Below are 26,425 nucleotides of genomic sequence, written 5' to 3'. Positions count from 1 at the left end.
ACAGGTTCTATAGGACTTAAATCACATAATATGAATTATCTAATAATACTTATATTAGCATGCAGTAGCCTTATTCAAACTTTAAGAGCTACAAGTCAAAACACAAAACATGGAAAACTGTTGCTGACCTCACAAATTGATACACCTTCTCCAATCTGGTTTAGAAATTGACTGAATCATATATATTGAAGATACTTCTTTCAGACAGAGACCCTGAAGAAGGACAGAGGATTAATTGTGTGACAACCATATAAGTATCTGATATGAGAGTTGCAGATACTTAGTATGTAACACTTTGGTTAATATGTCAGAGCTAGCATTTTGCCAATGAGAGTCTAAAATTAAGCATTTGCATGAAAAAATAGGTGCACATGAAAAGCCAGTAAACGTTTTTTTGTTTTGCTTAACTGAGTACATGTACATGTATGACTAACTTGTTATTGTGTAAAATAATTACCAGATTCACACTGAGATAAACTTCTACTTATTCAACAAAAACAGGTCTTTAATAATTCTAATTTGGGTTTTTCCCCCTGATTATTATCATTAAAGAATCCCTGGGAAAGGTCATAAAATGATTCTGAATATTACTGCTAGCTAAGTTATGCATGTTATATTGAATAGTTAAAAAATAAATGTTTTAAAAAATAATTACCTATATCCATTAAGTTTTATTTTTTCATTTGGTATGCCAATCTTCTTTCTTCTTTCTATTTTCTTTAATCACGTCTTATATCAAGATTTACATTTTCTTCCATGCACCTGCATTGATAATTTGTCAAGTTATACAAACATATTTTTTTAACATAAGTATAAATCTATAAAATGTGAAAGGTCATGTCAAATACAGAAAAAAATCAAAAAGTCTTTTGAATAGCAGTGAAAAATGAGGTATTCAAACAATGTCCTTTTTCTTATTTTTACCTGAATATCTCATAGTATGGAAGATTGGCCTAAAATTTTATTTATCAAAGATGTATTAGAAAATTCAATAGCTATTTCAAACAAGACGTCAGTTGGTTATATTTCAAAAGGTAAACCTTTCATTAAATTTGTTAAATTTGAAAGTAGGCAGATCTTCAGCTGTTTAAGATTCAAATACATTTCAAAATTGATAATAATTGAAGAAAAAACATGTCAAAATTGTATATTTCGCAGATGTTAGGACTATTTCTAGCTTCTTATTATACTTTGGTTGTTATATCTTCACACATATATATATTTGTATTATTATATTCATAATTTCTTTTTCCCTATAATTTCTTTTTCCGTAATTCTATTTTACATATAATATTTGTCGATTATAGTGCAACCTGAATATATACATACTTTACAATTTACAATACAATACTAGTTGGCCTCCCTAGACTAATGAAGCACTTTGTTCCAAAAATGATCAAAAATATTAATTTTAAAGATCAAATAATTCTAAAAAATCCTTTCATTAACTTTGATAAATTTTAAAGTAAGCAGATCTTCAGCTGTTTAAGATTCAAATACATTTTAAAATTGATAATATTAGTGAAGAAAGACAAATATACTAAATATGCTTTATTTAAATTGTATCATAGATCAAATGTATTCATTCAGTGTATGTTCACTTGTTTGTGTTTATATGTCTTTTGATTGATAATTTATAGTGTGTCTTTCTATGTTGTGATGTTACACTATTGTTTGAGGTAAGGGTGAAGACTGGTACCAATCAAAACATTTAAACACCCTGAACTTGTTTGCACCTGTCCTTTAAGTCAGGAACCTGTATCAGTGGTTGTTGTTTTTTTTTTTATATAGATTAGACTCTTGGTTTACCTGTTTTAATGCAATTAGGTTTACACAAATCAATTTTGAAGCCCTTTATAGCTTGCTGTAAGATGTGGGCCAAGGCTATGTGTTGAAGACTGTACTTTGACCTGTATATAATGGTTTACTTTTACAAAATGTGGCTTGGATGGAGAAGTGTCTCCTTGGCACTCATTACCACATCTTCTTATATCTATTTATTGTCTTGAAAAGGAAGATTATATCAAACACCAATTGGCTGTTTATGATAAATATCAAAATCAAATTGTTTTTCCATTACCTTTTTGATGCTACCATCTCACTTTATAGCATTGCATATTAGATATATATTTAGGAAACATTTTCTTTTAAACAGTGATAGCTGAGGAACAGTCTTTGGGTGAAATAAATCACATGTCAGTTGAAAAAAATGTAGAATTTAAAAGTTCCAATAAAAAATGTGGATATACCTTAAGGCTTATCTTTAATTCTCAGTATTCTTAGTATTTCAAGGAAAAATCTTCTTGTTTTATATTACTATCATTTCTATAAAAAAATAGATAAAATATTATACAAGCAGTTTTCAAGTAAGAAGTACTAGACAATATGTATAATACTTTTATGCTTAGGAGGCACAAAGCAAACACTAATCAATCACCAAAAAATAATAAAACTATAATCCTAATTTCTATACTGATTTCACATTTTCGACAAGTTATTGGTTAAAATGCATCTTTAACCAGTAGTCCAGTCAAACTAAGTTTGAACCTCAAACTAATTGCAACAGAAAATGTTTATTTTCTAATCTACAGCTTTAAGTCCAAAATATACACAGAAAAAAGTCCCATAAAATATAACTTGAGGAAAACTCAAATTTGACTAGTATACATAAATATTAACCATTCTTATCATGTTTATAATTATATATGAAAATATTTAAAATTGTGAAATCTAAGACGACTTGTTTACATTGAACATTATATATATTTTCAATATAGTCAATGTTTTTTTATAGACTTCAAACAGATACTTACTTATATACATAAAAAAAACATTAAACACAAAGAAAAAAACAATATAATTTTCAAAACTCAGTTACAATGAATAAGAGGCTTAGAAAAAGTTTATTAATGCCTTTCTGGCAAAAAGCCTTCAAGAGACCTAAATATGATACTGACATGTTTTTCCCTCATATTTCAAAAGTGGATGGTGACATGCAAGGGGACTTCATCTGATGCAAATAAGCAAGACACATGAATAAATGTTGTAGAGTAATAAAAACCTAAAAAATGCAACAATATTCCAATTATAGGGGGTGGGGTATTATTGTTGGTGTGCTGCCTTAATATTGATACATGTATGTTAACCTTAAATCTTTAATTTTACATTTGGAAACCCCTTTTGAAAGATCTGGTTGATGGGCTGGAAGTTTTTGAAAGCGAGGCCATTAATTTTACAATGCAAAAGGCTACCTTCAGCTACATGTAGATCCCTTAAAGAGGAAATGCGGAGCTGTTTCTTGGGATCATGACCTAAATGCCATTGAAGCTTGGCACTCAAAAATAAAAACAGGTACAGCAAACAAGACGTCAAATAAGAAATTGCTGCCGGGTGAGAAAATAAACGATTTTGGCATGAAAGAAAATATTTGTGTCCTGATGGTCTGTACATTTGCAAATATTACAACAAATTGTATGAAGACATCCAAGATAATGGGAAAGAATTTACTTGTGTCTAATCCATTTTGCTTTAATCCAGCAAATAAAATATGTTTAAACTAAACCCAAGATAAGCAATAGATCTTGCTGCTATTTTGGGATCTGCAACACTTGACCTGAGATTTTGTGACACTTGAACTATTGATGTCATACAACAATCATATTTCCTTTGTGGCATTAAACATTTTCTCTTGTGATTTCAAAATTTTACAGGAACTTCTGTTACATGTTTGTCCAGTAATGGTGGACAAATAGCAATGAGGTGTATAGACTATTGTCTCTAATTTAAATTCTCTGCAAATCATGAAATAGAATTGACGTTGTGTATATATACATGATTAATATCCATTTACAATATGTGAGGAAAATCAATGCTTTGGAAGACTAAGTCCTTCTTTATTAATGTATTAAAATGTCAAAATATCTTAAAATTATTAAACATTTTGACAAGAATAATTCCATCAAGAATTTTAAGGTTAATATCCAGACTATAAACAAAGAAACAAGTTATAACCGTTACGATAATCTTGAAATGGTTTACAACTGCACTGACTGCATGACTAAGACTAAAATATTAAATCGATTGGAATGTTGTTAAATTGGCTTTATGATCCCATTTTATGGACCAACAAAAATTCTTGTACATCAATATAAACAGATAAAAAAACCATCAAATAGTACAAACATAACCTGATTTCAATAAACAAATTTTAAATGTATACCTAACTTACCTAACATGGTGACAATTACCAACAAAGTTATGATATTCCAAACACATTTACCTGAGAAAAATTATCCAGAATCAATATTTAAAACATTGTGTGCTAATGTTACAAGCTGCATAATAGTCCAATTATTAGCATGTCCAGTTCAAGGTATAAAATAATTGTTACGAAATTCTGATTTTAAGATTAGGACTAAACACAGAGGTCTATAATTATGTAATGAATCAGAAATCCTATTTTAATCAAATAATTGCCATCTATCATGCAAAACTTCTTTGTGCTTATTCATTTAAGTTGTGCTCCAATGAACTTCTTTTTTTATTAGACGAGGTTAGGTTATTAAAATATTGTATCTTGATCATTTAAATATCTTCATGTAAATAGAAAACATTTATTCCGTGGGTGTTTACCTTATCATAAGTATAACCTTTTTTGTGAAGACTTTCAATTTAGAGAATATTGGTCTTGATAATTTTCCCATAGTTATTTCATCAAAGCATCAAAATTCGGAACTAATTACGTTTTAACCAGTAAACATGGTAAATATGTCCGCTAGATTATTTACTGAAATTTAAATTTGGTATTGTAAAAATGTTTGTTACTAAGAAGGAAGAAAATTCAGTAAATAAATATGATACAAATTGGGTCACTGCAATTACCATGAACCATTTCAAATGTTTTATTTCTAAAGGCCATCTGATCCCTGAGTAGTGTTTGTGTGATTGACATTTGACGTCTGACCTTGAATATTTGTAGTTGATCAATCCATAAAAATTACATCAATAACTGAACTGATGAAGTGAGCTAGACTTGGCAATTTCCAAAAAGTTAAGCCTCTAAACAAAGCTAAACATGCTAAAGTATGAAAGTGATGACTGCATGTACATTTTCAAGTGTACCAAATTCATGAATTTGATAATTAAATTGATTGCCTGTTGATTCAACCTATATCAAGAGAAGTGATACGATCCCAGCTTCACTTGACATTTTTGTCTTAATAATGTCTATAGTCCCTCCATGTTGTACAATATGAATGTCAGACAGGTTTAATACAATGCATATACATACAGTGTCTTCCCTAGAAAAATTTTGATACATGGTGGGTTTAAGGTGAATTTGCAATGCGGCGCATGGCGTTGTTTTGTAGAATTATTTTTATTACACTGAGTGAAATGAATTGTGCCCGTCTGCTTAAAAACATAACAATAATCTGCAATACAGTCTGGAACAATACTTAACATTTTCTCAAAAGGCCACACTGTCATATTTTTGCCTCTGAGCTTTTTAAAAGATCAATATCATATGAATATTGAAAGGTTATCAAGATTTGTTGAAGCGTGATCTAATCTTTAGTTTGTATATAATAAGATCATCAAAGTGGGATCAAACTAGAACTTCACTCAAGATTTTCAAATTTAAATACTGTTGAATTACTACATGTATCTTTTAATTTTAGATAAGATTTCCTGGACACAAATAACTATGATAGCACATAAATTGTCCTATTCATGAACTTTGTCATACATGTAATAATGAAATAACAGTTATTTTGAGAATTCAATACAAAATGTAACCCGAATAATTCAGTCCCTCCCTGTAATTGATCTCTCCTACTTACGAATTACTGAAGTTATCGTAGATCAGCGGAATATAACAATTGAAATATTCTGGTTATACATACAAAATAAAGCAAACAAGGGGAGATAATTCTTATTTCAAATCCTACAGGATGACAGGAATTTAGAATCATGATCATTACATCATTTTTTTTGTATATCTTCTTCCACCAAAAACTCTTTTTTATAGATACAGAGAGGATCATTCAGACCATGTTAGGTTGATATATTTGAAAATATTTTTTTACATTTTCTTCTTTTGATGTGCTGTTACACCACTATCCGTCCCAGGTTAAGAGAAAAGTTGAGTCACAACAAACATTTAACCCTGCCATGTTTCATATTTGGCTGTCTTAAGTCAGAATTCTGTAATTCAGTGGATGTTGTTGGTTTAAGTTAATAATGTCTGTTATCATGGTTATAAATGTTTGTTATTCTTTGATATAAAAATAGTCTTATTTTAAGGCTGAGAATGTTTTTTTTTTTATCTTTATCACATTTTGTTTTGTCTGTACATATTTTGGCTGACTATACAGTACTATTGTGTTCATTGTTGAAGACTGTATGTTACACATAATGTTATTGTGATATAAGTTGATAATAAATTTATGTCATTTGGACTCTGCTGGTTAATTGTCTCATTGGCAATCCTACCACCATTCTTTATCTTATAACAATAAGGCTTCAGGCAGAATCATTTTGAAAAAAAATATACAAAGATAGACCATTTCCAAGTGGAGGAGAGTTTTTCAAATGATGGCAATGTCGGAAAACATGTTTGACTGTCATTGTATTGTGGGATCCAGCAGTTATGTCTTATTCTATTAAAATTACACCACTATGAAGGCCGAAGGTCTTTGTGTATTTTTTCAATGATCAAAAACTTTTTTTTTTTGGAAGTTATTAAGAAATATACTGACGGACTTTAAAAAAGCACCACTAGAGTATTTTTTTTTAATTCCCGTTTGTAAATTTGCAATTATTGTTAAACAAATGCATTAACCATCGTTAACATATATTATTTGTCCCTGAGACTACTATAACACAATAGTAGTCTCAGTTTGTCCTAACAAAGTTTGCAATTTGAAAGTTGGATTATGTCATTTTGAATGAATTAATCATAATACTAATTTAAACACTATGGGTGCTACAGTACATGTGTAGCAGGATCTGCTACCCTTCCAGACCACCTGAGCTCACTCTGTTTTTGGGGGATTTGTGTTGCTTAGTTTTCCATGTTTTCTTTTGTGTTTTCTATGTACTTTTGTTTGCTTGTAATAGTCTTAGTCATGGGTTTGTTGCTTTAATTTCGAGTTTGAATGTCCTTTTAATGTTTTAGCCTCTCCTTAAAGTATTGGTATGGTCATGATGGTATTAAAAAAAAATCATTTATGGGTTTAAATTTCACTTAAAAAATCATGCCACATCAATATTCTGGTGTGTTCAATAACCTCTAGTTAGTCAGGTATTAAATTTTTCTGTACATAAAAAAGTATGGCATGAATAGCAGTTACAAGAGGGTAAATCAGGATTCGGTAAAAGAAAATCCACAAAATATGTGTTGTGATTTTTAAGTCTGTCAGTATAAAAGCAATTTTCTGAAAATTTTATAATCAAATTTCATTTATGTTTTGAGAGTGATACCAATAGTGATTTATTTCAATTTCATACTATCTAAGTACATGTAATGATTAATTTTCTCAGTGTTTTATAATATATATGTAATTTAAAGAATCGTTTATTTGATTTATAACTCCTTATTTAAGTATGTAGATTATATCAGCGATATATATATTCAAAGAAACAGAATTGTATTTTTGTATAAAAGACCTAATTGTGCAATTTTAAAGAGTTCTAGAGTTAGAAAAGGTTATGAAGGGGCGAGTTCGTCAACATGGGGCGAGCTGTCTTACCTCCGATGTCGAGTGTAGCTGGGCCGAATTTGCTATCGAGCGAGATGCTTACTTGACATTCTATTTGTAAAAATGTAATAAATAACGTAAACATGTTTTAAAAAGGTCAAGAAAGTAAAAATCGTCCATGGTGATAGTGCCATACTAAGTAGACTTGTAAAAGTGCTAGTATCGTCACATGGAACATGTGGATTTGTCATGATGTGACAAGCGTTAAGTGTCAGGACTCAGGAATTAAGAAATACCATAATACATCTTCATTGTATCCATATTTTTACGTTTAGCGAACTGTCTCTCCTATGTAAACATATAATATTAACAAATTTACGTACCTGATGTCGATCGTCTGTATTTTGCGTTAGAATATGTTAGTTTCAAATGTGTCATTCGTCATGTCCATTGGTCTTTCAGCAGGTAATTCCCACTTGACCTCAATATCTAAGAATAAATAACAGGAAGTCCACAATTTGTTAAAAATAGAACGAGAAGAGATTTTCCGAAAGAAGGGAACATTATTTTTTAAGACTTTAAATACATCTATGTATATATATATATATATTATATATAGATCTATATAGATAGTCCAAATTGATATATAGATAATTCACTCAGTGACAACAACAAAAAAAATTAAAAAATGAGTCACTGAGGCCAGGGCTGGACTAATATATATATATATATACATTGCAGTCATTCCCAAAAAATGGGTACAATTACAAAATTTCAGTGTCGCCGGCAAATAACCACAAAATGCCAGCTTAACATATGTCACAGATAATCTTTTTTGTGTTCTAAGTGATTAATATGTACAGAGACATGTGTATATATGTCTCTGATATGTATACTAAAATAAAATTATATTCTTTTGTGATGTATATCGTAAATATATTTGTGTGATTTTCTATTCAATATACGGAAATCACACGAATTCCGAATGTCGCCAAGAAAAACTCCAAATATCGGTGTGAATTAAAATACTTTATTTCATCTAAATCATGATTAGATTTGCTTTTTTTATTTGACACTATATTTTGATTTTTATCCACAAAAATATTTTAGAATCAAAAGTTATAATATACACTTTGATTTACCCATTAAACCAATGTCGCCGATAAACGTATAACCTACCGTAACGTATCTTTAGGTACAGTCAAAACATATTTATATGATTGGAAATCATGCCCAATGTGACTTTAAGCAAAGTTGATACATCAAATTTTAAAATCCTGCCTTTAACTTTTATTGCAATGAAACGAAAAATAAAAAAAAATCTTCTCTTTCTCTTTTTTTCGATTGTCGCATATAAGAATCCAACCTACGTAACGCGTATTTTGGAACGCACTAACCAAGAACAAATCAAAATGCAGGGCTTTCCATTGAAGCCGGTAGCCGGCGGAAATCCGCTTACGGTGGCTTCAAGTGCCGACTACTTCACTGCCAAAAATATAAATTCAAAAAGAAAAAAATATCTTTTTCAAATGTTTACATGCAGCCGAGAGACGTATATTGTCGCAAAGTCGCGGTCACGATAAATAAGGATGAAAAGTCAATGTTTACCTTGGGCTAAATATAGTTCACATGAATTCAGGTCACTGATTGGTTGTCTATTTAAAGTCAGAATGCATCGTTTCTTTTCAAAGATAACAAGAGAGACGTTCCGGTGGTCATTGAAGGATAACAATAGAGACGTTCCGATGGTCATTAACTCGTTGTCTTTTTTTGGCTTTTAAAACGTGAAGACAATCAGATAGGATGACAATCTTATGTTACGGAATATTATTAGTCAAATTAAAGAAAGTGTAGTAGATCATATTGTTCAGAATCTGGAAAACAGTATCTTTTGAAGTTCATTTTTCAAAGCCCACGTGGTGTTCAGAGAATCAAGGTCAAAAACGAAAGTAGAATATTGTCGACTCGACCTCAAATAAATAACATTTCCAAATGATTTATGTATCCGACTTATTGAACAGTTTACAAAAAAAAAAAAAAGAGAAAATCAGAGGATATATCAATTTTCTGTCAATGCTTGAGGATAATTGTATGATTTAAATACGCGTAACAGTCTTTAGAGAGAAAAGGGGGGTCATTTGTTTACAAAATTAATGCACGAAGTTATGCAAAATAAATCGATCAAGATTTCTAACAAACCGGATGATTATTTAAATAAAACTCCTTTAAAAGTAAATGAATTTTAAGCATAAGGTAATGAAAATAAAAAACTGACATAAAAAAAATGAAATTTCTTCAAGTTTTTTTTCTTTCTTTCTTTAATTTCATACATAAAAAATGGTCATTTGAAAGATTAAATTAGATGCCAGGAGATTGAGAGAATGCAGGATTTTGCTCTATTTATGCGAGAGCTTCTGGGGGGCCTTGAGCGGCCCCCAGACCCCCTGCCGTAAGGCACCAAGCTTACAGCTTGGTGGGCGTCCGGCTTCGCCGAACGCATGTTATAGCCGCCTATAATTTTAATTCAGCCATCTACTTCCATTTCAATGGAAAGCCCTGATTAAATGATGATTATTTCATTGAAAGCACCCATAAAGCTTCTCAATAATCAGTTTTGAGAAAGCAACTCAACAATATTGTTACATATTTCCATGTATAATGTAAATAAAACTAACCTCCGTTTAAATAACCTCCGTGACGCAGTTATTTACTGTCAGACTTTTTTATCAGTATCAGCGGCTGCCGACACTGCCGAAAGTCATTTTTGTAGCAGACATCATTTATTATAAAGAAAACAGACAAACAAAATACAGATTTTGAGAAAAAAATGTTGTTTTGAGAAAGGTAGGTTAACTTGTTTTTTCCCTATTATGTGAGCAACATTATAACGTTTAATAAACGTTATATCAGCCATTTTCTTAGATTTAAAATAGTCTACAACACAACTTGTGTAATTACGACGACAATCATAACTTTAACAACGGTTTATGGCAAACATTTTCAAGATTATTTAGGACTCATCAATGTAACGGAGGTTATGCAAATAAAAAAAATCTAAAGATGCATGTAAACACGATCATACCAATTGAAATTCTTGTACATTGTTATAGATACCAAATCAGTTCATCAATTATCACTAATAAAAATCAAAAGGTGATGTCAATCATAGACGACATCATTGATTTACGTTACGGAGGATAGAAATTTAAGGAAAAAAAGTTTTTTTTCTCTAACAGGACTTTACTCTTTTTAGATAACGATTTACTAAGAAAAATGTTTAATTCTGTTGTCTTGTTTGTCATTTAATTCCAATATTTACATTCATTTATATGTTTGCTGTTGGTAAGAACTGGAATTGTCCGTTATGGAGGTTTTAAATGTCGTTACGGAGGATAGAAATTTTCGAAATGAAACTATTTTGACTCCAAAACTTCATAGTTGAGTATAATACATACATTATGGTGTGAAGGAAGATGACATTATCTGTATAGAGCTAATAAAATTAAGTTGAACAGTATTCGGTTTAGGTAAAACATATTTTTGAGTGAAAGTTCATAAATCGTTACGGAGATTTTGACAAGAACAAGTCCATTTGACTAAAAGAAACATATAACTTGATAGAAAACAGTTTTTTAGTTTGTAATGTCAATAAATTGTTTAGAAAAGCTAGCATTAAAGAGTTAAGTGCAGTGGCGGATCCAGAAATTTTCATAAGTGGGGGCCCACTGACTGACCTAAGAGGGGGCCCGCTCCAGTCACGCTTCAGTGATTCCCTATATAAGCAACCAATTTTTTTCCCAAAAAGGGGGGGGGCCCGGGCCCCCTGGCCCCCCCCTAAATCCGCCTCTGAAGTGTTACTATGTATCAGCATTCAGATACTGGTTTGATATCAACCTCCGTAACAAAGATGGGGGTGGGGATTAATACAAGCATAAAAAATACATACAAGTGATTCAAAACATAAATCATAGGGTTTTTCCTGGAAAGCTGTATTATGAATCTAAAATATTATACAGCATAACATTTCATTAGTTTAAATTTATTACTAAATAAGTTGTGAAAACTACTTATTTGAATTATTTTTTAAACACTATATCAATTCAGACCTTAAATTTGGTATTTGCTTTCAATATACAGAATAATACGTATAAATCAGTTTGCTATGGTGGTAAATGTAACCCATTTCACATGAGCCTGGATTTAAATCTTGTGTTTTTCTCTAATGCAATTTTTAAGATGACTTTATACAACACTAACCTCCGATACGTTCATACTTACCTTGTCTTACAAAAAATGCTAAAACTAGAAAACAACTAAAATGGTGTAAGTAAAAATTAAAAAAATGACAGACTAGATATAGACACAGAAGAAAACAACACTCTCTCTCTGCTCAGTTGAAATTTATTTTTTAACAGTGTCTACATTCGAATTGTACCCATTTTTTGGGAATGACTGATCATGATGGGGAGGGGGAGGGGGTTTAATTAAAAATCTGTAGACAATCATTTTTTAGAGAAGTTGTCAAAATGTAGTTTACATTATGATTTTTCAAAAAAAATAATCAAAAGGGTCATGAGGTTTTTTTTACGCTACAGTACGTATTCACAGCTTGTTTAATTGGTTCGCAGATAAAAAAAAAAAAAAAAAAAAAAGTTGATAATCAATATTTTTCAAATCATTTTGGTATTATTTTTGTTTTTTGAGGAGGAAAAGGGGGTGTGTCAAAGTCTAAACCGCGAAAACCCAAAAACAAAATTCTTTCCGATTTTCGCGATTTCAGTATTTCGCATTTTGATGATGCCTCTCTAAAACATAACCTGTACTTGTCACTTGTACATATGTAAATGTGTAATGTCATTGAGTGGCCTGTGCTCATGGTGCCTACCGAGGGAGACCCCCATGGATAGTCAATGTTGGTAAACACCTATTAATAGTAGTGATCATAGTGACTTAAGACACATATTTCCAATTAAGGCCAGATTTATGATGTTGAAAACCTTTTTGGTGTCAAAAGACAGTCATCAAATATGACTAGAAGATTTAAATTGATTGATTGTTGGTTGCTTAACGTCCAGTGAGAAGATTTAAATGTAACATGAGTCCGATGATGATTAATGTATAATAATTATATGAGACAATTTCAAATGAATAGAGATATATAGTCGATAAATGCATATCAAGAAATATGCGAAAATTTGGAACCATTACTCAAATGCATCAGTTTTCTGTCCACAGCCCCAGATCTATGTTGTAATTGTGAGTCTTTTCTTTGTTCTAAATAAAATGAGAAATAAAAGAAAACATAGAAGTCATTCGATTTCGCAGATATAAATTAAAGGGACACAAGCTACGAGTAGATATATAAAAAATCTAATGTATGATTTTTTTTTTGTTCAATCATTAATGAAGGTGAAAAAGTGAAATAATAATTCGCTTCTAGCAGCCAGTGATTATATGGTTCAACTTTGTCAAATTAAGCAAAGGAACATTGATGATGAATTATTCACTTGCAAGTGAATAATTCGACCTCATTGAACCCGTAATCACGTGAACTTCAATTTAACCCCTTACCTAGAAATTTATAACGTATGCAGTGTGCGTGTTCGGTTACTTAAAGGAAAAGAATGTCAACATTAAAAGTGAAATAAAGGTAAATCGTTTGATTGACTGATTCGATCAACACAAAAAAATAATCATTTTTATACAAGTAAAACAATGATTAACATACAATTTTAATCTATAAGGCCAAAAAAAAAAAGTATGTGTGGTTCCAGTTACATCTGAAAAAAAGTTAGGGTAGGTAGGTAGGGATTTTTTTTTTTTATTTTATGCTTTTTTTTTACATTGAGTCTATGGGAGAAACATTCTGACTTTAACAGTGCTTAATGAAAAATGACAATAAAATCTTTAGGGTAGGCTATTTTTAAGCCGAAAAAGTAGGGACGGTAGGGTTACTTAACCCCACATATATTTTTATTTGGCCTAATATGAAATTAAATAGACCTAGAAAAATCCAATTGCACAAGTTCGCTTTGTGTTTATACATATATTTATGTTTATATCACTCATATAATTACCGGAGCGGGAGGTATTCGGAGGTCAACTCGATAGTAAATGAGATGGCGTTCAGACTAAAATACACACGAAACTAAGCTACATATTATCGAGTCTACGCCCTGTAAATTGTTTAGTTTAGACTTTTTTTTTTAAACTTGGAAAAATGTTTTACACGTTTATAAATCAAATATGAGAATTTGAGTTAAATCGGTGATCATGAATTGACAGCTGGTTCCCCTTTATGGATAGATGCAATTTGAGTCATTAAAAAATCATGGATCGTTTGGAGTTCGGTTCAAACACAAAATCGAACTTGGCGTAAAATTCAAATTAATCAAAATTGGATTAAACTTTAAATTATAAATCAAACCTTTCAACTAAATAACCTATTATAGATATAAGATAATGTGGTTAGAGTGCCAATGAGACAACTCTCCATCTGAGTCACAAGTTGTAACAGTAAACCATTAAAGGTCAACGCACGGTCTTGAACACGGAACTTTGGCTCACACCGAACAGCAAGCTATAAAGGGCCCTAATAATGACCAGTGTAAGTAAAACTATTCAAACGGGAAAACTAACGGTCTATTATATCTGTTTGTTTTGTTCACACATTGTTGTCAATATAATGGAATTGTATGCGACTGTCATACAAGTGGGAGGTTTAGCTAGCTATGAAACCAGGTTTAATACACCATTTTCTAATTCAGGAAATGCCTGTACTAAGTCAAGAATATGACAGTTGTTGTCCATTCTTATGATGTCATTGTGTATGAGCTTTTGATTTTGCCATTTGAATACGGACTTTTGGTTTTGAATTTTCTTCGGAGTTCAGTATTTTTGTGATTTTACTTTTTAGAAGATAAAATGTTACTCAAAAGTGTTAAACACAAAACAAGATAAAGAAAAACAAGAGTGCGTCCATTTCCTTCAAGAGACTGTGTTTGCCACAAGTCACAGAGCACCAGTGAAGAAGGAAAGTGTTCGCTGGTGTTTCAATATGCATTCGTTTGAATGAAGTGGCGTTCTTAGCTGATTTCCATAATAGGATATTTTCACTACTAAAATTCATTGAAATATCAGAACTTGGTTTAACATTTGCCTTATTTAATCATATATTTAGTGATTGATGTTTGAACATTACTGTATACAATAAGACAACGTGTTTCAAGTGAGTGTCATGATAAAGCGACGGAAGATACCAAAAGAATAATAAAACAAATCGTAGTCTAATTAAGAAAGACAAAAAGTATCAAGGAAAAAAATGACGAGTAGACAAATAATAGTCCACAAACACTTCACAGAAAACTAACGACTGCCTAACATGAACCTTAACAAAAACCGGGGTGATCTCAGATACTCTAGAACGTTTTATAGCACGAGTGCAAAGTTAACCGTCGTGTTGCTAATGACAGATAAAAGTTCGGCGTGCATATATATGAGACATGCTCAACAGTATCTTTTAAAAATGAGGAAAAAACGTATATTTTTTCAAAGTAGAATTCGCCAATAAAAGATAAAATGCTATCACTAATAGCAATATCTTCCACAAGAAATCTGTACAAAAACTTACCTTGTTACTTCAAAATTAAAGCTACACCCGTAATTTCATATACTTACACCAAGTTTATTGCATCCAAGATTTTCAACCACAAGAGGGTTTTAAATCCTTTGGCATCAAAGATGTGAAAACCAAAACTTCGGATTGCTCATGTGCATCGTCCAAATACAAATATAAACCAGCTGGTCAAATGAGGAAAAAATGTATTTTTTTTTTCAAAGTAGAATTCGCCAATAAAAGATAAAATGCTATCAGTAATAGCAATATCTTTCACAAGAAATCTGTACAAAAACTTACCTTGTTACTTCAAAATTAAAGCTACACCCGTAATTTCATGTACTTACACCAAGTTTATTGCATTTAAGATTTTCAACCACAAGAGGGTTTTAAATTCTTTGGCCTCAAAGATGTGAAAACCAAACCCCCGGATTGCTCATGTGCATCGTCCAAATAAAATTATAAACCAGCTGGTCATGTTACTACTGGAGACCTTGGCATCGTTACCAATGAACAATTAAGAGAATTGTTAGTCAAGGGAGCCACATATAGAATTTCCCAGCCCATCAACTGGAAAAAGAGCTTCAGGTTACTGATGGATACAGTTCAAGAGTATGCTAGAAAATTGTTAAAGTGTGAACCAGACGAACCCAAACTGGACACCTTTTCTGAATGAATTAAAGTTATTCGATCATGCATTCAAATACTACGATGTACTATGAGCACAAGGTGTTTCTAACTCATTCTAGAACCCGGAGGTTGTGGATGCTTTATGCTCTTTTTATGACAAATATGTCGTTGTTCCAGCAGATAAAACCTCCAATAATAGTGTCTTCGTATGTAAAACATAAATCGCAATGTCTAACAAAAGAGCTTGGAATAAATGGCACAACTGGTAATCATTCATATCCTTTTACATCAATTACAAAGGATACAGTTTTACAAAATCACAAATCTGTCTTTCGTTCATGTTGGTATTGACATCAAAGAAAACGAAGAAATCTGACGTCATTATACTGAATACCAAAACATCACAAAACTCCGTATAAAGAACGATACATAGCTCGATCATCGAGATGTTCGACTAAACATCTTTCTAAAGTGTTGACTCCTATTCTTTCTACAGTAAAATATGGCCTTCAAAAATATGGAGATGACATATATTCAATCAGTGGTGTCAATCAGATGTGGATTCTAAATATATCTTCAACCGTTGGTGTCAATCAGATGTGGATTCTAACAATTCTAAACATCTACTGCTAAATCTTAGATTACAACCTCTGCAATTTTGAAGCAACATTAACTTTTTCTACTCTTAACACTACTATTTCTCATGTCCAATTGAAAGATAAACTTCACCTTCTCATTAAACAGACCTTCTATTAAAAAAGAAATGATTTGTAGATATAACTTTCTTGTTTTGGATTCTAATAATTCTTAATCGATTATCTATTGAATTTAAATGATTGATATTTCAACAGACAGTCGATATTCCAATGGGCACTAACTGTGCACCTCTTCTGACCGACTTGTTTTTGTAATAGTTTGAAGCAGAATGCATTCAGAACCTTCTAATAGACAAACAGAAAAAACACATCTTGCAAAATTCTTTAAATATCAACTTGAGGTAATAATTATATTGATGATGTTCTAACACTGAATAGTTCATATTTCTGTCAGTACTTCCATCTCGTATATCCCAGCGAACTTGAAATTAAGGATACTACTGATATAAGAAGGACTACTTTATACCTTGATATTTTCCTCAATACTGACACAGATGGTCTGCTTTACACTAAAATCTATGACAATCGGGATGATTTCACCTTCCCAATTATCAGCAGTAACATAACCTCTGCTCCGTAAATTTTATTGACACCATAACGAATTGGTTGATCTATACGATGTGTCTGTGTCTTAACTAACTAATGACATTTTTACCACATCTTAGATCGTGGTTTAACATCTATGTCGTCTGTCTGCTAAGTACCGAACGTTACCTATTCCCGAATATGACTGGTATTCTGGGTTTGAATTTGCATTGCTATACGACGTGTTTCTGTATTTTAAACATCCAACATTCATGTATTTATTTTGTTTTGTTTCTGTTGTGGTTTCGGTTGGATAATACGTTATGTCTTATCATTTGTAGCCTAAATAATTATAAATTATCTTTTCAATACCGTCATTGTCATAATAATTGTTTGGACTGGTATTGTGAAAATAATTGTATGAAGTTCACGATTACATATTCGTTACATAAGTGCGATATTAGAATCATATTCAAAACAGTGTAGCTGTGGCCATTAATTGACGACCTTAAATTTTCCCCTTGACTGGGGCAGATGATGTGAACGTTTGTCTATAACGACCACTGCTCACTATGTACTTATTAAAGACACTTAAACTGTGGGGTCACAAAAGGTTCTCAGCACCTAAATAAAGTAATTAGAAAAACTAATCAGGAATAACACGATGTTTTGATTTATATCAATAATATAAATCAAAACATAACGTTATTCCTGATTAATTTTTCGAATTGTTTTAATATTAAAGGCGTTAAGAATCTTTGGTTACCCCACATTCTATAATTCTATAAGTAAATATAGGCGAGTGACATTCAGACCTAAAAAATATTTTTAATGCACCTATCTAACACACGGCTAAATTATATATCTTTGGAAAGGGAAAAATATGTAGAATGCATTTCACCCGGTCGTAAAAGTGAAATATGGTGCATATTTTTTTTAATCCGGGTCAAAGGTCAGACGCGAAAATTATCGAAGTTCACATCATTTTAGATTTATGAATTAATTTGAATCAGCAGGGTTACGAAATATATTTTATTTTACTTTATACAACATAATAATGTTGTGTGTCCGATTAAAAATTATATACGCTGTATGCAAGAGCGGTAATTGACGTCATTTTGACGTTTCTACTCTAGGCAAGATATGAATAAATACGAATGAATTTGACATTAAAAATACTCTTTTATGTTGCAATGTTGGTTCTAGCGTGCACAATAATGATGTTTGTTCAAAGATACAAGTATAAAAGTGAGATCAATATCTAAATACAATGGTGTCAAAAGTAGACGTCTTTGTCGCTTCAACTATAAAGAGGGCCTCCTGTTTGTGTAAAGCCTACCAACCACGTGAAGGTCGGAGACCGTCTGGCAGGTTATTTTTTTAATTTCTTTTTATATTTTTCTATTTGTAAAATAATTTTAGGGTACACCAAAGTTTTGTTTTAATCTTAAGTGTTCATGTCCATCTCTTGGAACACAATGTAAAAAAAATAATCACAAAATGCGACATTTCATCTCGCGAATTATTAACATTAAAACTCATTTTTTAGAATTTAAATCAAGTCTGAAGAACTTCCTCTTCTTCGTTATCGTCAGTGTTCTGTTGGCTTGTCAATATATTACAACAGAGATCGCTTCCCTGGCAAGGACATAGTTCTGTACAACAAAGGTTTTGTTCAACACAAACACATTCTCTACTGCAAATATTTTTTCCTTTGCAAGAACAAATTAAATCCTGAAGAAAGTCTGATGACATAAGTCCAGTGAACAGAACTGGGGTTGGACCATTGTAACTTTTTTTCCAACCGTATTCATAGGGTGAACCTATTGGCGGCTTTGCCTGATGTGATGTCATCCATATCTTTGTTTGAATGCTGGCTCTTAGAACATGTTGTTTAAATGAAGCTTCGCTTGGTGGAAGGCGAACAAGAGAGCAGTCTTTGCTAGTTGCAAGTCTAACACGTAACTTGTTCAAATCATGGTGACTTGACTTATATTTGCCTTTTGGATCATACAACTTAGATACAAGTTTTCTTGCAACACAGATGGAGGTATCAATATCTGAGTTACCTAGCTGTGATAGACCCGCCAGTTCTGCAGATGACGACTTTAAAATCTTAAACACAGACTTTTTCCCAATGCCAAAGAGACTTGATGTGGTGTCACAACCAGTAAGAGCATGAGCTGCTGGTAGTATTTCACGGGTAATATTTGTAAGGGAACTACACAGCTCATGCACTGGGATGTATCGCCTACCATCCTTACCACTAGTGACAGCACCCATGTATAGCCATAGCTGATCCGTGTTAAGCATCCGAGGGAAGTAATGCACAGCGAGAACTAAAACATCAGTGTCAGAACATTTAACAATCGTTCTCCCTCTTACATTACACATCTTAAAGTGTTCGTCAGCATGAAGGGCATGTAAAACTAGTCTTGTGTCGGCTTCCTCTTGTGTGCTAAATAAGCTGGTACAGTCAGTTATTTGATCGTTAGTTATTTTTTTTACGATTTCTGGATTTGGGAAAGTGCCTGCCAGAAATAATGTTTGTCCGACAGGCAGTGTGTTACTTCCACAATAAGATTTTGAAATAAATTCCCCGATGAAGCAGACCAAAGCTTGTTTATTTCTTTTGTTTGCCAGAAATTTTTTCCAGTCGGGGATACTGCTTCCTTCATTTACATGATAGACCCTGTGTCCACCAGCTGCTTGAGACCGACGTTCCCTTTCAGCCGATTTGATAGAGTCTGTTATGTCATACCTATCAAACACATCTACAATTGTTGATGCCGACTGAAAGAGAGTTGACAGCTGCTTCAAATAGAAATTAAGCAAATCACCAAAACTAGAAAACCTTTTCACATCTAACGATTGAATAATAGCCATGCCATCCCTAATCACAACCGTGAGTGATGGGTCAAATGCTGTAAGATTAAAAGATGGAGATATTTCGCGTTCAAGCTCATGTGCAAGATCAGATTTAACACATTTTCGCATCGTTCCATCGTCATGAAAAAGAGCAGTGGGTATGGGTCCAATAGGGAAAGAGAGCAATTTTTCAACAGTAACATCATCTCTGCATTTCGTCAGTGCTAGGGCACGACGAAATATGAGCTCTGGGTTGATGTTACCTTGAACTGTCTCACCTGATCTGCATTTTAACTTTGTTTTTTTGTTCATATCTGAAAACGTCTTTATATTAGAGCGTTGAATGGGCCCATAAAAGCTTCTAGACATACCTTCAGACAAGGCAGAATCAATGAACTTTTTGGACATTTCAGTACCCGTGTCAACTGCATTCAAAAGTGATTCTTGGACTTCCTTTGAAGCTTTAAGACCAGTTGAAATATTGACTAATTCAGGAGGATGCTGTTGAATGTCAAATGGATTCACCATTGTCTCGTGTAAGTGACTTATTAAGTCGATGACTTGCTGTTCATCCCGCTTCATAGATGCAGGTCTGCTTTCGTCATGCATGTTATCATCAGCAGTAACCAAACCTGATCTTATTTTCATTGAAGCACTGAAATGGCCTACTATGTGTCTTGTTACATTCCATCTTATCAGTGCAGATTTTTTTCTGGTCAGACCAACAATACCACCGTTCCCTTTACTGTCTTTGATAATGCTTTTTTCGGTGGCCATATCACTCCAGACTCCATTGAAAGAACCAGCTTTTTGACGAATAGCAAAAAATCCGTCATTAAAGCGTGCTTCAACTTCAGCGGGGGGATTGATCATATCAAGAAGGTATACAGGAGTCCATCTTGAATAATTATTCCTGTTGGTCACAAAAAATAATGGGAGCATAGCACGGATGGAACTCAAATGAAGTGGCCATATACCATTTCTTTCTGCTCGAATGTTTTGTAGCATTATACTCACAGAATTCAGGAACATGTCCCAAAACCTGACTGTAGGGGACACAGCACAGCTCCATTCCTGAAATTCTTTCATTAGAGGCACTAGATGAATGTCAACTAAAGAGGTAAGGGTGGCTATATCTTGATTCCATGAGGACATATCACCAGCAAATATATCATAGCACCGGAAAAGGGCGTCCCAAATAGTTTCTGGTAAGTTGATTAAACGATTTGTGGTCCTACACCAATCAAAAAAAGAGGATACCCATAGCGACATCATTGCCTCATATGTAAGAGTTAAAGCTCTGACTGCTCTGTTAAATTGTTTTCCAGAAAGCATCTGTTCAACGGTACACCCAGCGTATACTCCCGAATCAACTGGTAGATCTGACAGACCCCCATCACCCCAGAGTTTTCCAATAGAAGCAATAAAGCATGCTACGGTGTGAAACCCTCCTAAACGAATGATATGACTCTGGAATTCAAGAGGCCTGGACCATTTGATCTGCTGTGCAATAGCATACAACTGCTGGTCAAAGGTCTGAACAGAATACTGCTGGCCGGCTTTCATACACATATCAACACACCTTTTCATTGTAGTATATACAGTAGCCATATCGCTTGGTTTTGAGTCGACGATCGGTGCATATGATACTATACTGAATGATCTACAGTACACAGATGTTTTACGATGATAGCCTGTCCAAAAAGGAATAATTTGTTTGCCTCCAGTAGGCAAATGGTTCCTAATTGGAAAATCAACAGTCTGTCTTGACAGAAGCCTTAAAAATACCCAAGCTATGTCGGATGTTTCCGCACCTCGGTCATCACATTTTTTAATTTTTCCATAAGCATCTTCGTGACGTACAGGTTCCATGCGTTCTTTTGGTTTGTCGTACTGTAGACAACTGATTAGAGCAGCTGTAGTCTCTGTCACTGGAAGGGAACACAATTGATTACGTCTGATCTTCATTTCATTCGCAGCTTCATTGGTATGAGACAGAGACTGAACCTGAAAGACCGCCCTAGCCATAGAGTGGAACGTATCTTTACCATCGATCGTTTCAGTATTGATGTCAACATTGTCTGCTCCTTCTTGAATGAGGGTTACATCCCCAGGAGATGCAAAAATACCTTGAGGAACATATGTGCCATTCTCAATCTTTTCGATCTCATGATCGGCTAAGCTAGTAAGAAATCGTCTTAGCTCGTTATAAGAAGCACAAAATCCATGACTATGCAAAGTTTCGATCAGACTTTTAGAACCATATACATGATGCATTTGTAATGCTAAGCCAAGATTGAAAGGCGTGAATGAATTTCTACTGATTGAAACTATTGTTTCTGCTAAGGCCAAACATTTTCTCAATTTTTCCGTTGGTAGGGCATTGTCTTTATTTACAGTTTCATAGGAATCTCCATCTATTAGCCAGCATATGAATGTTTTTAAAATAGTCGGCATAATTTTCTGAGACTGACTTAGGGAAGTATCTGCAGGTGACGGATATGCATCACTTTGGATTACAACATCGCCAATATGCTTACGCAATATACCAGCAGCTTTGTGTAATATCAAATCTTCGTCACAATCAGATGTTGAAACAGTACATAAATCATGAGTTCTGAGAGGTTTCATATCGGCTTTAAGACGGTTAGCTGTACTGATGGCTTCAGACAGAGAAATTGAGCTACTGTAAACAATATTGGAATGCCTTGTCCTTGTTGACACTGTATGACAATAGTATTTCCAAAGTGTTTTTCCAATTTTTGTTGAAGCCTATACGTTGTGTAACTTTCCCGCAAATTTTGGGGAAGAAAGGGAGTAAATAGTTCTAGTAAACCGTTCATGTAGAATACCTTCTTATACACAAGCAAATCTTCCTGGATTGTTGAAACAAATTCAGCAAAGGCACTTTCATGCTCTGACTTTAAAGGTTCTTCAATTTCAAATTTAACCGGATTTCTCAACAAATATTTTGTGATGCAAGCTGAGTGGTATAAAGCATTTAGAGCAAACATCTCTGATCTTATTTTCAAAACCATTTCACTGTCGGATATATTTTTTGCAGTACGCATAATGCATTGGATTCTTTCGGCCGATGATATCTTGCGTAATTTTTTATCTTGCCTAAACGATTTGTATTTACAAAATATGCAAACCATCCAATCTATCTCAGGCAATCTAGATCGTGTCAATATGGTAGACTGAGTATCATCTTTGAACAAGGGTATTTTTGTACAGGAAGATGTAGATTGTCCTGTTAAATTATTGTCTGCAAATGTGGTCAAGTTTTGTTTACTTGTAAAAGCTTTATAACAGCTTTTATGATATTTTATTCTATCAAGTGGTGCTTCCTCGACCGTTTTGTATTCATCAACAAGTCTCCTATAAACGGTGTCCTTCCGTTTATTTACGGCAGAAAGAAAAGTTGTTTTTCCCTTCGCAGCTGGAAAACATAGCCGCTCTGTCGTAAATACTTGACAAACGATACATCGTTGCCAGTCAATGGACAGTCTGCCTTTTTTAGCAGCAGGAGGGGTTAGTTTAACAGGACTACACGTCAAGTTTGACATTGTCCGGAAAAATACTAGAGTTGTTCCCGTTAATTATTTTTCTATTACTGTGTCACAATAACTTTCAAACTAATAGTTATCAAATACCTCTATAAAACACTATCTTTTTAATGTAATAAATTCATTAAGTATACATCCTTTATTCAATCAATTTAAGAAATTTATATTTCAATTGGTCTTGTGAGTTTTGTCAAATTGACATGCTCCTTCTTCACGAATAAATGATTATAATATACAGGTAAAGAAATGAAAACGGACAAAATGATTATTCCGTAATTGCGGTTGAATATTGATGAGTGCGTAAAAATGCAAAAAATACAGAAAAATACAGTTAAAACAATATGTATCAAATTAGTTATGAACTTGGAATAATTATTAGATATGATTCAACTTTAAAATAAGATCAAATAAGAAAAAACGACTGAAAGAAATAGAAAAGAAGTGGTCGGTTTTTGAAATAATGACAAAATTGTTACAAAAATGATTTTTTTTATGCAAAAAAACACAATATTATTTTTTAAAAACTATTTGATAATACTTAAATATGCAATGCGCTAAAAATCAATGCATTTCCTTTATAAAAAAGAGAAGCTTAAAGCAATTAATTTACGTTGAAATACAGGTGGTAAACTTTAATTTTGAAAAGATTTCTCGACTTTAATTCAATTTTTACAAAAATTGCACCGTACGATTTTTTTACGACCGGGCAAAAAATGAAGTTCAGATATTCATCTATCACTTGTAAAAAATTCAGCCGTGTGTTAGGTGGGTGCATTAAAGTCGTTAACTAGACGTCTTTTCTGAAAATGTCACTCGCCTAATAGTGAGCAGTTGTCGTTACAAACACATGTTCACCTAATCTGTCCCAGTCAATTGGATAATTTAAGGTCGTCAATCAATGGCCACAGCCACACTGTTTTGCATATGATTCTATTTGTGATGTCCTGTGCTGTCTGTCGGTGATGGACATGCTCATTGTTGTTCTGCCGTTTGCATGTTGTGTCGACTATATATTATATTATTTGTTTTGTGCGTTTCTCTGTGATGATTGTTCTTGTGTGAGTTTGTGCTGGATTTCTGTTACGTAGTATTATCATTTTATCGGTGTTGTTTTTTTACATAGCTATAAAACGAGGCTTTGTTCTTAAAATGTCCTGTAACAAGTCAAGAATATGGCAGTTGTTATCAAATAGTTCGTTTCTATGCTTGGTGGCGTTTGATTTTTTTTTTTTTGCACTTCTGTGTTCATGTTGTTGCTTTGTTTTCCTCTTAGATACCTGATTTGTTTCCATCAATTTTAGCATCTGTTTTCCCTCAATTGATTTATGACTTTTGAACAGAGGTATATATACACCTTATCGCTATTTGTTCACAATTACTGGACATCACATAGGTTCCAATAAAAATCTTGACGTCATAATACGAAATATCTGACGCCACAAAGTGATTATTGTATGACGTGAATAATTCAAGCAAGACAGATTCTCGGGTCAGCTGGGAATAGCGATAAGGTGTATTACTGTTGCCCTAACGTCTCCTTTATATCCAGTTATATTGAATAGATTCGTTAAAAGTATTCACTATTCACCAAACTATGAACCTTTTAGTAAGAGGACATCAATATATCGGAGATCAAAGTTAAAAAGGGATGATGTTACTTTTTGGCCTTTAATTAGGGACTTAAAGTTTTGAATTTTCCTCGGAGTTCAGTACTTTTGTGATTTTACTTTTCACCTCTTCATAAAACATTATTTAATGTCTACATTGGTCATACCTTTATATTAAACACATTTGAACTAATTTTCTTAAATCCAACTGTTTAAATCGAGGAATACTTTGGGAAATTTGTCTACGAATATAATAGCAAAATCAGTGAAACTGAGGCGTCGGAAGGTGTTAAGAAATATATGGATATTTGAAGAAAAAGGTAGCATGAGTTTATAGACACATTAAGTTTTAACTCTAATTTTCATCAGTAATCTTACAGCCTTAAAAGACAGAAAAGAGCACGTGGTCTGACTTAATCCGTATGTAAAAAAGTTTAAAAGAAAAACAAATATAAGGAAAATTCAAAATAGAAAAACTATTTGTAAAATGGCAAAATCAAAATTTCAAGCACAGCAAACGAATGGAAAACAACTGTTATATTCCCGAATTGGTACAAACATTTCCTTGTGTAGAAAATGATGGATTTAACCTGGTTTTATAGCAATCAGGAGGTGTAGAGTTGAGGTAGTCAGCATTGAAATATTGCCACACGTTCTTATAGTTGAAATTGGTGTCACTTGTTGTGGTATAGGAATAATTTAGAATATGATAGGAAATGATATCAGCATCGAGGAAATAGTGTTGATAACATTCATTACATATATAAATTCACCGAGCCGCAGAGGGATTAGATATACAGGATACACCGTCAATTTTGTCATTGCAACTAAAAAGGTATCGCAGTTGCCAGTTAAAGAATAAGGTATGATAGGCATCTTGTGAACGTAGAGGTGTTGCAAGGCGAGGGGATATGTAATATATACAGAAAGGATCAAATGCCAAAACTGATTTAAATGTTTATAAACAATCGTGACAATGTTATTTGTATTGTCGTTAACGTCTGATCTGCTGTCACACACTGTTTTTTAGTCTGACTTTCTTTTCAAGGACATGATAATACACAACCTCAAATGCTGCGCTCTAATCAGTAAAGAAATTTGAGATTATCAAAACTTACAGGTGAACGACCAGAGAGAAGGAACACTGCATTATGATCTTCAGAAATAATTGTTTTAATAAATACTTGTATTGCAAAGATGTTTTTCTTTACAAGTAAACAATCATTAAAAACAATACAGGTCGTTGTTTCGGTCC

At 32.8% G+C, this 26,425-nt stretch overlaps 1 protein-coding gene across 11 annotated transcripts in view; it reads right to left on the bottom strand.

The window, feature by feature from the left end:
* LOC143067766 (uncharacterized) overlaps positions 1-8,193 on the bottom strand; it is a 63,216-nt gene extending 55,023 nt beyond the window's left edge. For 5 of the 11 annotated variants that reach the window (XM_076241325.1, XM_076241347.1, XM_076241287.1 and 2 more), the window contains exons 1-2: positions 8,084-8,193; positions 656-762 (exon numbers count right to left, since the gene is read on the bottom strand). The gene's annotated coding sequence lies outside the window, so the exon portion shown is untranslated. Of the gene's footprint in view, positions 1-655; positions 763-2,249; positions 2,326-4,228; positions 4,249-4,279; positions 4,461-8,083 lie in introns of those variants that run through there. The other 6 variants (XM_076241298.1, XM_076241331.1, XM_076241339.1 and 3 more) reach the window with 6 other exon arrangements.
* Positions 8,194-26,425: the final 18,232 nt, after the last annotated feature.

The sequence above is a fragment of the Mytilus galloprovincialis genome, chromosome 1, assembly GCF_965363235.1.
Source record: "Mytilus galloprovincialis chromosome 1, xbMytGall1.hap1.1, whole genome shotgun sequence".
Classification (NCBI taxonomy): Eukaryota; Metazoa; Mollusca; class Bivalvia; order Mytilida; family Mytilidae; genus Mytilus; species Mytilus galloprovincialis.
The sequence above is the reverse complement of the archived record's forward strand: the minus strand, read 5'-3'. Positions and strand labels throughout refer to the sequence as shown.